At 43.9% G+C, this 14,012-nt stretch overlaps 2 long non-coding RNA genes across 2 annotated transcripts; one reads left to right on the forward strand and one right to left on the reverse strand.

Moving 5' to 3' along the window:
• The first annotated feature begins 990 nt into the window (after positions 1 to 990).
• LOC146504758 (uncharacterized) lies at positions 991 to 13,645 on the forward strand. Its single transcript, XR_014877636.1, has 2 exons — positions 991 to 1,208; positions 12,140 to 13,645. It is a non-coding gene; the product is annotated as an uncharacterized LOC146504758 (long non-coding RNA).
• On the reverse strand, positions 1,563 to 1,908 carry LOC146504759 (uncharacterized). Its single transcript, XR_014877635.1, has 2 exons — positions 1,786 to 1,908; positions 1,563 to 1,694 (listed from the first exon to the last, which is right to left on the reverse strand). It is a non-coding gene; the product is annotated as an uncharacterized LOC146504759 (long non-coding RNA).
• Positions 13,646 to 14,012: the final 367 nt, after the last annotated feature.

The raw sequence follows: 14,012 nt of genomic DNA on the forward strand, positions 1-14,012 counted from the left end.
AGTGACTCTTGCTCGGTTTCACGAGACCCAATTTTCTATTTTGATGGATCGTAGGATCGTTTTTTGGGGGGAGGGAAGGGGGGTTTTAGGGGTTGTCTTTCTCCTTTGTTTTTATCATTAATATGCTTGTGTCTATATAATGTATCTAAAATTACCCACATTCCCTTTTATGGAAACATCTGTTTGCTTATTTGCAGTAGCGCACTCCGAGAATGGTTTCCCACACATCAAGTTATAATAGGGGGGTGGCGGCGGGAATTTTAACAAAAAAAAAAAAAAAAGCTGAGCTGAGCTGATATGACTGATTTTAAAATAATTTCTTTAAGGGCTGAATAATGTTGTTAAATGACAGAAAACTCTTTCATTTTTGAAGAAGGAAGAAACACAAATTGCCTTAGTTTCAGAAAGTAATTTAAATGATTTGGAACACTCAAAACTAAAAAGAAGTTGGGTTGGCCAAGCTTTTTACTCATCCTATAATACAAAAAGTAGAGGAGTAGCCATCCTTATCCATCGTAATTTGCCTCTAACCATAAAAAGTCATAAAAGATAAGGAAGGACGCTACATTCTTATATCTGGTTTCTTATTTAGAGAATCTATTTTTATAGGATGTGTTTATGGTCCAAATTCAGAAGATGTCTCTTTTTTTCCCAATCTCTTAACCCATGTTTCAGCCATAGCTTCCCCATATTTGGTTTTGGGAGGTGATTTTAATTGTGTTCCTGATCCTAGGGTTGATAAATCTCCACCAGGGGGTGAATTGTCCCCAAAAAGCATTAGATTGAAAGAGTTTTGTTCTGATCTAGAAATTTTTGATTCCTGGCGAGTAGCTCACCCCACAGATAGGGATTTCACTTTTTTTTCTTGCCCCCATCAGAGTTTCTCAAGAATAGATTTGCTCCTGTCATCCAGGACGGTCTTGGATAGGATGGAAGAGTGCTCAATAAGGTCTTGTGTCATGGTCCTGGGTCCTTTTGACCACCCAACCGGACTTTTGCTGTCCTTGCTTCTTTGGGAAGCTTTTTCCAGTCTTTCTGTGGCACAATCTTTCCGTTTGGAGCTCTTGATTCGCCCATCTGATGTCCTGTCCTCTATCCTGAGGAACCAGGGATCAGTGTGGCGGTCTGCAGTTTGTACAAAGATCACTTGGTTACTACTGAATCAAAACACCTGAAGTAAAAGCCCCAAATGAAGATGAATTTAACAGGTAAAGGACTTTACTCACCTAGATATTTACGCACACCCACAGCATGTGGTGTGGTAAAGGTCGGCCAAGATTTTGACCACATGTCAGAAACTGGATCAAAATTGGACTAAACTCACTTGAACTCTGACTTTGTCTGCACTTAGAACTATCACAAGACATTAAAACAAAACATCGGGCATTGATGACATCACAGGAATCTAACATTCTAATCTATGCAAACTGTCTCCATGGCTACATAATATCAAATTAAATCATAGCAAAGGAGTAAAAAGCAGGATCAGTCTTAGGGTGTATGTTACATGTGTTATGCTGAGTGAACGGACTCTATGGCAGAACACACAGAAGCGCAGAAAATGCAAGGAGTGCTCTTTATTTGTGGTGTCAAAATTATATGAAATTATACAGAGGGACAAACAGAGGGAAACCAGGGGAGGACGCTGACACGTATTCGGAGGGAAAGGGGTTACCCGCGCACGCAGGGTGGATCTATAAGAAAAAGAAAAACGAAACTTTAGAGGGAGATGCCAAACCACCGGTAAGAAACAGCAACAAACATGGGGAGAGTTGGAGAGCTCACTTGTCACACTGGCTGTACGGGCTCGGGCGGGGATTCTCGGGATGTGGGAGAAACGCTGTAATTGATCTCCGTAGTGATCCCGGAAATGCGGCTTCACAAACAGCTGATAGGTAAGCGGGTGATGGATCCCGCTGAGGATACAAGACAACAGGTAAGCAAACAAAATCCCAGACATAGGTTGGCCTTAATGCACACCGCGGAGAATTAAACACGTTACCACTCGAGGAGGTGGCAATACTCCGACACCAGACGTCAGTCGCGCTGCTCCTAAGTAACGCTCCATCAAATGACGTCTGATGCACCGCCGGTGTGTCAGCATCCCGTGACACACCACCCCGCCTACCTGAGCTGAAAACAGAAGCAGACCCCGTGACACCACACCAGAGAAACCCCACCAACTCCTAACAACATGTTTGCCAGTTTGGATGAGTGAGTGCAATACTTCATCGGCCTGTGTTGTAGCAACCTGTTGAACCTGCTGAGAAACTTTTCTTTGTCCACTCTGCCCCAAACTTCACATGCTCCATAAAAGTCGAGGCCTAGAGACCTCTGCATAGTTATTAGCATTAGGTTATCAGTATCATCTGATATATATGACATTTAGAGTACAGTACTCACACATGACATAGGAGGAATAAATATGAACTTTTTGACATAAATTTGATCATATGAAATTGGATATTTTTAAAAATATGAAACTTTTTCCTTCCGTCATACTTCAGAAATATAATATATTAAGTTTTGAACATTTTAAAACATTTAAGTTTGCTCGTTGTATTTATAAGATCCTACATGGACGTGCTCCACAATCATTGGTCAGTCATGTTAAAATCCATTATCAGTGGAAAACAAACCTGATCCTCTACTAGAGGCGATTGTGCAATACCTTTTAGACATAACACTCAGCAAACAGTTATTATTAGTTAAAGTCAGTGAGATTTGGAGTGATACATGACACATGATGGAATAAGACACGCAGACTTAGCATGACGAACCGACGAGGAACACGTACACTGTAAATACATACAGAGGGAAAAGAGGACTAGAGATGAGACATGGACATAACTAAGCACAAACAGAACATGATGGCTGGGGGGAAAACACACGTGACAGAAGGAATGGGTCACAAGGGCAAAGCATGTAAACGAGAGGAGGAGACGGGAGAAAAAGACATTACTGAAGCACATGAAGGGCCAGGGCTGGGGCAGCCAACCAGTCACAGACAAACAGCCACATTTTTTACTGTGTCACTGCAAAGAGCCACATCATACACCTGGGCACACATGAACATCACCCATCCCTTCCTCTGTCCTGCGTTCAGTTTGGGGTATCAAACTCAGGACCCTAACCCCATCAGGCCGGGGTCTTTGTGTGGAGTCTGCATGTTCTCTCCAGCTTCCTCCCACAGTCTAAAGACATGCAGTCAGTGGGGGTCTTCTCGCCCCGTTCACATTCACACAGAGATGCATTGAAGATCACCTTGTGGTTAGTGCCTTCAATTGACCCTGTGCACGAGAAAATGCTAACTTCCTGGTTTGAGACCGGATGTGGGATTGTGCATTTCCGGTAGCTTTACTTTGCGATCAATCGCTACTGCTAAGATATACTCCAAAATCATGTCCAAAACTCGAAAACGGAAAGATCACGTTAAGTTACAAAGAGGAGAAGGTGGGAACACTCACCACTGTTGTGTTATAAAAAATCTAATGATCAACTTTGACGTTTAAAGAGTTTAGATCGATCAGTTGTTTACATCACTCAACACAAGCAGAACTGCAGCAGAAGACACATCGTCCACATTCAGAAGCACATCTCTGTATAGTGACTGGTCTTATGATTTAAACAGGTAAATGTTCAGCATTCAAACTACAGGTGAACAATAGTCAAACCAGATGTTTCCCGTTATGTCGATATCAGCTAGTCAAGTACACACCTACACAGCATGTTAACAAACCGTGAAAAAGAGCCACACAAAAAATGAATGATTGCTGGTAAGGGTTTCTATACATTAGTATTTACAAGGGTATGTTGTGACTTACCTTCAAAATTACAGCGGTCCCTCACTATAACGCGGTTCACCTTTCACCTGGCTGTTTCGCAGCTTTTTTAGTGCAAGTTTGCATGCTTATTTTTTTATATCACATTGTGTCCTGCGTCCTGATCGCTGCAGACGATCTCCTCCGTGACGTGACGTCTCTCCTGTACAGTACAGAATCGCTGCATCGATGGCTAGCAGTGTAACTCTGAAGTGCAGTACTGTATGTCCACGATGTCAACGAAACGTTTTGCACCGTCAAAAAATAAAATTGGCTACTTGATTTCACCTATCGCTGGTTATTTTTAGAACATAACACCCGCGATAAATGAAGGACAGCTGAGAAATATAACATTTGAATCACTTTTCTCTTTTGCCCTGAGGCGCGGGTAAAAATATTGACAAGTCGATGAACATCATTTACAGATATATTGGGTAAATGCCCGAGACATGTATAGAAATGTAAATCGCCGCTTTATTTATTTATTTGCTTAACTTGTTTTGGACCGTAAACAGGGCGTGAATAGGACACCGGAAACAAAGCTCCCCACAGGAGTTTCCGCACTGGAAGTAGCATATGCTAACGTGCACATAGTCAATTCGATGTACAGACTGAATAATAACACCTTCTAATTAGTTCTGTCTCCTATTGGTGCTCTTCTACGAGTAATCAGTGCTTGATGGCTTACTAAGCTTAACGTTTTTCACAACATTGATAACAAACACACACAAAACAACAACAACATATATTATCTAAAAAAAGCTTGATTGGACCACATTTTGATGTTCATCCTACATGTTTATTGAGATTGTCTAATGTCTGCGACGGTATCTTCTCCCACGTCTGCGGACACCCGAGGCCTTGTGGGCTCTCCTGCGTCTGCGAACGGGGCGAGAGGCACGTTTGCGTCTATACCTGCGTTGTGGCATCGTCCAAAACGGCGGTACCTGCTCCACGTCACGGGTTCTATTTATGGACTCACCTGGCAACTTTAGTGATGTCACTGCTGATGTTGTCACTGTTGGTGTGACCTCATGACTCATTCATGCCATCTGAACTGTGGTGTAATTATGAGGTCACAGGGGGACGTGAATTTATTCACAAAGTTGAAAGAGAGTTTGGGTCATAACTCAAAGACACAATGATGCAGTCAAATCATTGGAATTAAATATCTGTAAATTACACGATTTAGAGGGTTCTGACATCACATCCAGTCTCTCTGTTGTGATGTCAAATATCAATGCCAGACTCGCTTCTCTGTTGTGATGTCAAATATCAATGCCAAACTCGCTTCTCTGTTGTGATGTCAAATATCAATGCCAGACTCGCTTCTCTGTTGTGATGTCAAATATCAATGCCAAACTCGCTTCTCTGTTGTGATGTCAAATATCAATGCCAGATTCGTCTCTCTGTTGTGACGTCAAATATCAATGCCAGACTCGCTTCTCTCTGTTGTGATGTCAAATATCAATGCGAAACTCGCTTCTCTGCTGTGATGTCAAATATCAATGCCAAACTCGCTTCTCTGTTGTGATGTCAAATGTCAATACCAGACTCGCTTCTCTGTTGTGATGTCAAATGTCAATGCGAAACTCGCTTCTCTGCTGTGATGTCAAATATCAATGCGAAACTCGCTTCTCTGCTGTGATGTCAAATGTCAATGCCAGATTTATCTCTTTTGGGATGTCAAATATCTGTAACGTGAGGGTTCACTAGATGGTCTGGAATCTCTCTGAATAATTAGAAACAGGAAGATGGAGACGGATAACTTTTTAGCAGCCTCTTTACTCTCAGCACACGGCAACAACAACCCACACTTCCTGTGTGCCGCCCTCATGAATACTTCACTGGCCTCTCAGAAACTAGGAAATCTTATATTCAGATCTAAACAGGAAAACAACCAGGTAGATATAACACATACTTATTACTGGTTTGAACATGCATGTCTAAACATTCAAACGTGTAAACATGTAAATATCAAAACTTAAAACGGATTTAAATTTACTTCTACACTTTACATTTTCCTCCCCCCCTCACATAAGAAACGTCCCCGTTTCCCTACAGAAAAGGAAAAAAAACGAAACAACATACTGCGAGCAAAGGGGACAACGATAAAACAACAGCAAAACCAAAAACAAGTTCAGTTCAAAACATAGTCCTTGAGGTATCTGGGAGGTACAACTTGACGTCTCCCACATCGCCGTGAAACACCAGATACTCGATGAGGAGTTGAAGGGACAATGTCTGATTGGTGTATCACCACATGGCCAAAGGGGGGAGTTGTTACAGTCTCAGACCGAGGAGGAGGGGACAAAGGAGAGTGGGAATGGGGTCGTGACTGGTTTAGAAGTGGTGGCTGACAAACCTGAGGGTCTGATGAGGTTGCAGGTCTGCGGCCCTGAACATTCCAGCTCCCTTTAGCTGCAGATTTTGAAGCTGTGAAGGGCAAAGCACCTGATAATGCAGTCAATTGTGGAATCTGGGGCTGTGCAGGTATGTCACCAGCAGGCGAGTTGGTTCCACCTTTAGGGACAGGTGCTTTGTAAGGCCTGAGACGATTGTAGTGAACAATTTGAGTCTTATCTGATTGGTCCAGGAGGTAGCGAATCCTGTACGTGACACCAGGGTTTTCTCCATCTGTTCCAAGGCACTCCAATATCTCAAAGGGGCCCTTCCAATGTGGAGCAAGTTTCTGCTTTGCTGTAGTGGGGTCATTTAACCACACCAAGTCACCCGGACCATAAGGAGTGTGTTTGATGCCCCTATCATACAGTTGTTTCTGCTGGGTGTGGGCACAATCTCTGTTCCATGCAGCAGTGCTGAAGGCAGACTGAAGTCTCTGAGTCAACTGGGTGACGTAGTCAGCAGGAGAAGCAGAGGTAGATGATGCTGGCATGTTGGTAGGCAACAGCATATTAGCAGGCATCCGTGCCTCATGTCCATGTGTGAGAAAAAATGGCGTAAACCCCGTGGTAGAGTGAGGACTGGTGTTGTAAGCCAAAGCAACTTGATTGAGGCAGTCATCCCATTCGCCAGGCTGCTGAAGGAGTAACTTAGCTAACTGGTCAATAAGTGTTCGGTTGAACCTCTCAACCATACCGTCGCATTGAGGGTGATATGGGCTGGTCCGTGTCTTCTGGATGCCTAGCAGCTGACACAGATGTTTCACCAGGTCAGATTCAAATTGACGTCCTTGGTCTGTGTGTAGCATTTCAGGGACGCCGTGCTGACAGATGAAGTTGTCAAACAGGCATTTTGCAACTGTTGTGGCACGTTGGTCTGGGATAGCATAGAGATTGACATATTTCGAGAAATAGTCTTGAACAACGAGCACATATCTGTTGCTACGACTCGTAATGGGGAGTTCAAGTATGTCAGCTGCCACCTTTTGAAATGGCTCCGTAGCAACAATTGTTTTCATTGGAGCTCTGTGATGAGGTGTGGGATTCCGTCTGGCATCACATGGAGTGCATTGTGTGCACCATATTCTGATGTCACGTGACATGAATGGCCAGTAATATAGCTGCTGAGCACGTTTCAGGACCTTATCTGCTGATAGATGACCGGACACTGGGTTGCCATGCAGCAGCTGTAGAAGAGTGTCTTTTAAAGATTCAGGAACAACCAACTGATGCAACACTGACTTTTGGGACGGGTTGAAAGCTTTACGACAGAGTAAGCCATTGTGGAAGGTAAGTCTAGAGTACTCATGCCATAGCACTTTTTCCTGAGGTGGGCATTTTTTCATACGCCAGTAGGGTGGTTTCCGACCCTTAGCTTTCCAGCCAATGACTTCTGACAGTACAGGATCTTTTTGTTGTTCGCTTTTGAGATCATCTTCAGGCAGCTCAAGCACAAATGTGGATGAAACAGATAGTGCTGCACACTGCAGTCGTGGATCAGAAAAGTCATTGCATGGAATGTGTTTTTGGTCAGTACTGCAGGGACTATGGTTGGGCGGGCCTGCAGGACCTACGCACCTCTCTTCAGGTCTCAAGGTAGCAGAAGCAGTGCAGACTGTGTCCTGCTCTACGGTGTCACCAGTGACAGGGCGACGTGAGAGTGCGTCCGCATTGAGGTGGCGGTGGCCATCTTTATGAATCACAGTCCATTCAAAAGGATCAAGTTCAAGAGCCCAGCGAGCACGGCGACCAGTTCTATCACTGTCAATGGGTATTTTCCGAAGACCCAGGAGGGGCTTGTGATCCGTGACAATAACAAATGGCTGCTTGTAGAGATAGTGACGAAAATGTCTAACTGCCCAAACAATGGCCCAGAGTTCTCGATCATAAGTCGACCACTTTCGTTCTGCCTTTGTAAGCGCATGGCTAGCATAGGCAATGACTTTCTCTTGCTGTCCCTGTTTTTGAGCTAGTACACTGCCAATCGCTGTACTTGAAGCATCAGTATACAGAGAAAATGGCAATGTGAAGTCAGGGAATGAAACCACTGGAGGGTTTGAGAGGGCATGTTTCAGATACATGAATGCATCCTGGCACTGAGAAGTCCATTGAAAAGTTGCATGCTTTTCAGCGAGAGCATGTAGGGGGACACTCTGGTGCGCAAAGTTTTGAATGAACTTGCGATAATATGAACAAAGTCCAAGGAATGACCTCACTTCTGTCGCTGTTCGTGGAATAGGCCAGGCTTGCACACTGTTCACATTTCTGGGGTCAGGCTGAATGCCATTTTTTGATACAATGTGGCCCAGAAATTGTACCTGATCTTTGGCAAAACAGCATTTTGAGGGGTTTAGCTTCAAACCACTTGCCTGGAATCTGCCGAAGATTTCTTCCAGGTGCTGGAGATGTTCTGCGAAAGAGCGGCTGTAAATGAGGACATCATCCAAATACACTAAGCAGGTTTTCCAGGGAAGGCCACGAAGTACCATCTCCATTAACCGCTGACATGTGGCTGGAGCGTTTGTGAGTCCCATGGGCATAACAGTGAAGTGGTAAAGTCCACTGCCAGTTGTGAAAGCAGTTTTCTCACGATCCTTCTCTTCCAGTTCAACCTGCCAATAGCCATGTTGAAGGTCCATTGTGGAGAACCAGGCAGAACCTGACAGAGCATCCAGTGCATCATCAACCCTTGGAAGAGGATAAGAGTCTTTGATTGTCACTGCATTGAGTTTCCTATAGTCGAGACAGAAACGCCACGTACCATTTTTCTTTCGCACCAAAACAACTGGGGCGGCCCATGGGCTGTAGCTTTCTTCGATGACACCTGCCTTTAAAAGGTTGTCAACTTGAGTCTGTATTTCAGCTCTCTGTTCGGGTGTCACTCTATAGGCTCTTTGTTTAATCGGTGTTGCATCACCTGTGTGAATATGATGCTTAATTATGCCTGTGTGACCTCTGTCCTCTGAGTGCTTACTGAAGATTCCTGAATACTTCTGGAGAAGTGATTTCAGGGACTGAACCTGGGAGTGTGACAAGTTTGTTTCATCAATTTCTACCTGCAGAGTCGAATCATACACAGGTGAAGTAGCACAACATGTCTGCTCCAGAGGGATGATATCAACAGATGAGCCTGAATGAAACTCACCAAGATGCTGTCCAGGGTACAGTTCGATTTCATCGCTGGAGGGATTAAGCATTCGAACCACTGTAGTACCATTCTGAACTTCACTGAGAGTGTGAGCCACAACGATGTCACATGTTGGATTAGGGATCAAGACACCATAGTAGTCTGTTGGAACAGGAGAAGCCGGTGTGGCTGCTGACACACAGGCTGTGATCAGAGTTTCGCTCATAGCTGGGATTTTGGTTGGCGCTAACACAGAAACATTACAGCAGGCAGCCACCTCATGTCCTTTGAGCAACAGGGGAATTTTCATGTCCCACAGTTGCAGTACTTTGTTTTTGAGGTCGAGAAGAGCATGGTGCCTCTGCAGAAAATCCCAACCTAGAATGACTGGCTGGTAAGCACCCCTGAGGACTTCAAATTCCTGCTGCCATACCTGAGTCCCAAGCCTAATACCAACAGTTAACTTGCCTAAGATTTCCAGACGTTCTCCATTGACCGAACGAGCTGGCACAGAGGATGCTACCATAGGCCGTTTTTTTAAAGCTGGATGAGAGTTTCGAAAATCTTCACTCACAAGGGAGACAAAGGAACCAGAGTCAATTAGAGCACACACTTCAATGCCCTCGACAATAGCCAAAACGTTAGAGGAGACTGATCCATCAGATTCTGAGGGGAACTGGGGGATGTGGTTTTGGGGCTCTGATACTGTAGCTGATGTTTGCCCCTCAACAGCAGCTAATGAAAGTTTCCCTGTGGGCCGGAGGTTAAATGTGCAGGCCTTTCCGGGGACTGGAAACGAACACTGGTCCTACTGTAGGACCCGGCATCTCTAACTCTACATGGAGCAGGACTGGGACTGCGTCGGTATCTGTTATTGTCAGGGTAATTGTACCTGGAATACTGGGAGGGCTGTTGGGAATGGTATGTGCGTTGATCATGTTTCTCACATTTGTCCCACTCATTGAACCTCTGGGGAACAGGGGAAGAAGGACGTTCACGGTGAGACTCTGGATCACGATGATAACGCCTCTCAGGTGAGCAATAGTCTCTGGGATGTTGTCTGGCATGATAAGGCGACGGGGATGCACTGCGGGTGCTGTACTGAACATTGGAAGAGGAGGATCTATCACGACTGGAGTCCAAACGCTGGGCAAGGTAACTCTGTTTCTCCCGTAACTGCTGTACTTCATGTTTCAGGCTGGTTACAGTAAGCGTGAGCTCCTCAACTGCTTGAAGAAGTTTAGCATCAGTAGGCTGAGGACGTATCATAGCAACCTGTTCCGAAGACGGAATATGAGAGGATCCTGCAGCTGTAAGTTGCAATGCTGCCCGTGCTCTCTCACAACGGCTGGCAATGCGCAGGGCTCCGTTGAGATCCTCTGCACCCATCTCATGAATCTTAGATTGCAAGGTGGGGTCTAACCCAGCAACAAAACGGCGAAATTTTTCACCTTCCAAGGCATTGTAGTCATAGTTAGGGAAAGCTTCAAGCACAAGACGGGTAATATCTGCGCTGTATACATCTAAACTTTCACCTGGTTTCCGGGGGCGAGCGTTCACATGTGTCTGGAAGAATGGCAGAGAATATTTTGGACCGAAAACCTCTTTCAGCTTATCCTTCACTAGATCATAGTCTTTCTGGGTTGATGAAGGCAAACTGTCCCAGTACAAAAATGCAGCATCTGCTAGACGAGTAGGCAGAACAGAGGACATCACAGTTGCCAAATCGACCTCAGGTGGAGTCATAGCTTGCACTGCCACTTCAAAGCGACGAGACCAACTAGTAAAAGATTCAGTCCCATCTCCTTTAAAAACAGGTGGAAGATCTATTGTCAGGGCACTGGAGACGGTATGGTGGGCGGGAGCAGCAACAGTCCGTATTGCATCCACTGACCTCGAATGTGGCACAGGAGAAGAGCGCAGCTCGTGCACAGATTCACTCTCGTCAGCTGACATGTTCCCAACAAATATCCAGCTCAAAAAAATCACAAAAATCACAAAAACAGAGAGAAAAGCTGCAACAATCCTTACTATCTCCAAAAACTATTACTGTTATTATTTTCAGTTCATCAGCTGTTCACAGAGAGGGATAAATCCGAGCGGGAAAAAAAAAAGATCCTATCCGCAGCTTGGGAGTAGAACTCACCAAATACACAGAGCCATCAAGAAAATAAATCCCACCGCTGCCACCAGATGTAACGTGAGGGTTCACTAGATGGTCTGGAATCTCTCTGAATAATTAGAAACAGCAAGATGGAGACGGATAACTTTTTAGCAGCCTCTTTACTTGTGCCGCCCTCATGAATACTTCACTGGCCTCTCAGAAACCAGGAAATCTTATACTCAGATCTAAACAGGAAAACAACCAGGTAGATATAACACATACTTATTACTGGTTTGAACATGCATGTCTAAACATTCAAACGTGTAAACATGTAAATATCAAAACTTAAAATGTATTTAAATTTACTTCTACACTTTACATATCAATGCCAGACTCGCTTCTCTGTTGTTATGTCAAATATCAATGCCAGACTCGCTTATCTGCTGTGATTCAAACTTTTTCAGAAACTTTTCTTTGTCCTGCTCTGCCACCTGACCTACAGCCACCCACTGTAGTGGGTTAGAAGAATTGTAAAGTGCACACATAAGAAGTTATACTGGGAAATTGTCTTCTCTGCGTTTTCCAAAGAAGACAGTCCCAAAGCCTCCTTCACCCAGCTTATCCTGCTCTTCGTATTTTTCTTCAAAGTCCTCTACAGAGAGACAAAACAAATTGAATTTAACAGGTAAAGGAGACTTTACTCACCTAGATATTTACGCACACCCACAGCACGTGGTGTGGTAAAGGTCGGCCAAGATTTTGACCACATGTCAGAAACTGGATCAAAATTGGACTAAACTCACTTGAACTCTGACTTTGTCTGCACTTAGAACTATCACAAGACATTAAAACAAAACATCGGGCATTGATGACATCACAGGAATCTAACATTCTAATCTATGCAAACTGTCTCCATGGCTACATAATATCAAATTAAATCATAGCAAAGGAGTAAAAAGCAGGATCAGTCTTAGGGTGTATGTTACATGTTTGCCAGTTTGGATGAGTGAGTGCAATACTTCATCGGCCTGTGTTGTAGCAACCTGTTGAACCTGCTGAGAAACTTTTCTTTGTCCACTCTGCCCCAAACTTCACATGCTCCATAAAAGTCGAGGCCTAGAGACCTCTGCATAGTTATTAGCATTAGGTTATCAGTATCATCTGATATATATGACATTTACAGTACAGTACTCACACATGACATAGGAGGAATAAATATGAACTTTTTGACATAAATTTGATCATATGAAATTGGATTTTTTTTAAAAATATGAAACTTTTTCCTTCCGTCATACTTCAGAAATATAATATATTAAGTTTTGAACATTTTAAAACATTTAAGTTTGCTCGTTGTATTTATAAGATCCTACATGGACGTGCTCCACAATCATTGGTCAGTCATGTTAAAATCCATTATCAGTGGAAAACAAACCTGATCCTCTACTAGAGGCGATTGTGCAATACCTTTTAGACATAACACTCAGCAAACAGTTATTATTAGTTAAAGTCAGTGAGATTTGGAGTGATACATGACACATGACGGAATAAGACACGCAGACTTAGCATGACGAACCGACGAGGAACACGTACACTGTAAATACATACAGAGGGAAAAGAGGACTAGAGATGAGACATGGACATAACTAAGCACAAACAGAACATGATGGCTGGGGGGAAAACACACGTGACAGAAGGAATGGGTCACAAGGGCAAAACATGTAAACGAGAGGAGGAGACGGGAGAAAAAGACATTACTGAAATACATGAAGGGCCAGGGCTGGGGCAGCCAACCAGTCACAGACAAACAGCCACATTTTTTACTGTGTCACTGCAAAGAGCCACATCATACACCTGGGCACACATGAACATCACCCATCCCTTCCTCTGTCCTGCGTTCAGTTTGGGGTATCAAACTCAGGACCCTAACCCCATCAGGCCGGGGTCTTTGTGTGGAGTCTGCATGTTCTCTCCAGCTTCCTCCCACAGTCTAAAGACATGCAGTCAGTGGGGGTCTTCTCGCCCCGTTCACATTCACACAGAGATGCATTGAAGATCACCTTGTGGTTAGTGCCTTCTATTCGATGTACAGACTGAATAATAACACCTTCTAATTAGTTCTGTCTCCTATTGGTGCTCTTCTACGAGTAATCAGTGCTTGATGGCTTACTAAGCTTAACGTTTTTCACAACATTGATAACAAACACACACAAAACAACAACATATATTATCTAAAAAAAACTTGATTGGACCACATTTTGATCTTCATCCTACATGTTTATTGGGATTGTCTAATGTCAACTAACACAGCCAATCCCTCAACATGTTATTCACATTGTCTTCATATTAAATAATTGTTTGCTTGTGCTACAACAGTCGTTAGCCATCCATTAGTTTCATGATTGAATCCCGTTAATTTAAAAGTGGGTGGGACTGCAAGAGGAGTATTCAGTTCATATAAAAGGAGACTCATGTTCAAGCATCTCTCATGGATTTGGAAACACAGACAACACAGGATATTCCAAAAGAGCTTCGGGATTCACTGGTAAGGAAGAGCATTC

Source organism: Neolamprologus multifasciatus, chromosome 13 (assembly GCF_963576455.1).
Source record: "Neolamprologus multifasciatus chromosome 13, fNeoMul1.2, whole genome shotgun sequence".
Classification (NCBI taxonomy): domain Eukaryota; kingdom Metazoa; phylum Chordata; class Actinopteri; order Cichliformes; family Cichlidae; genus Neolamprologus; species Neolamprologus multifasciatus.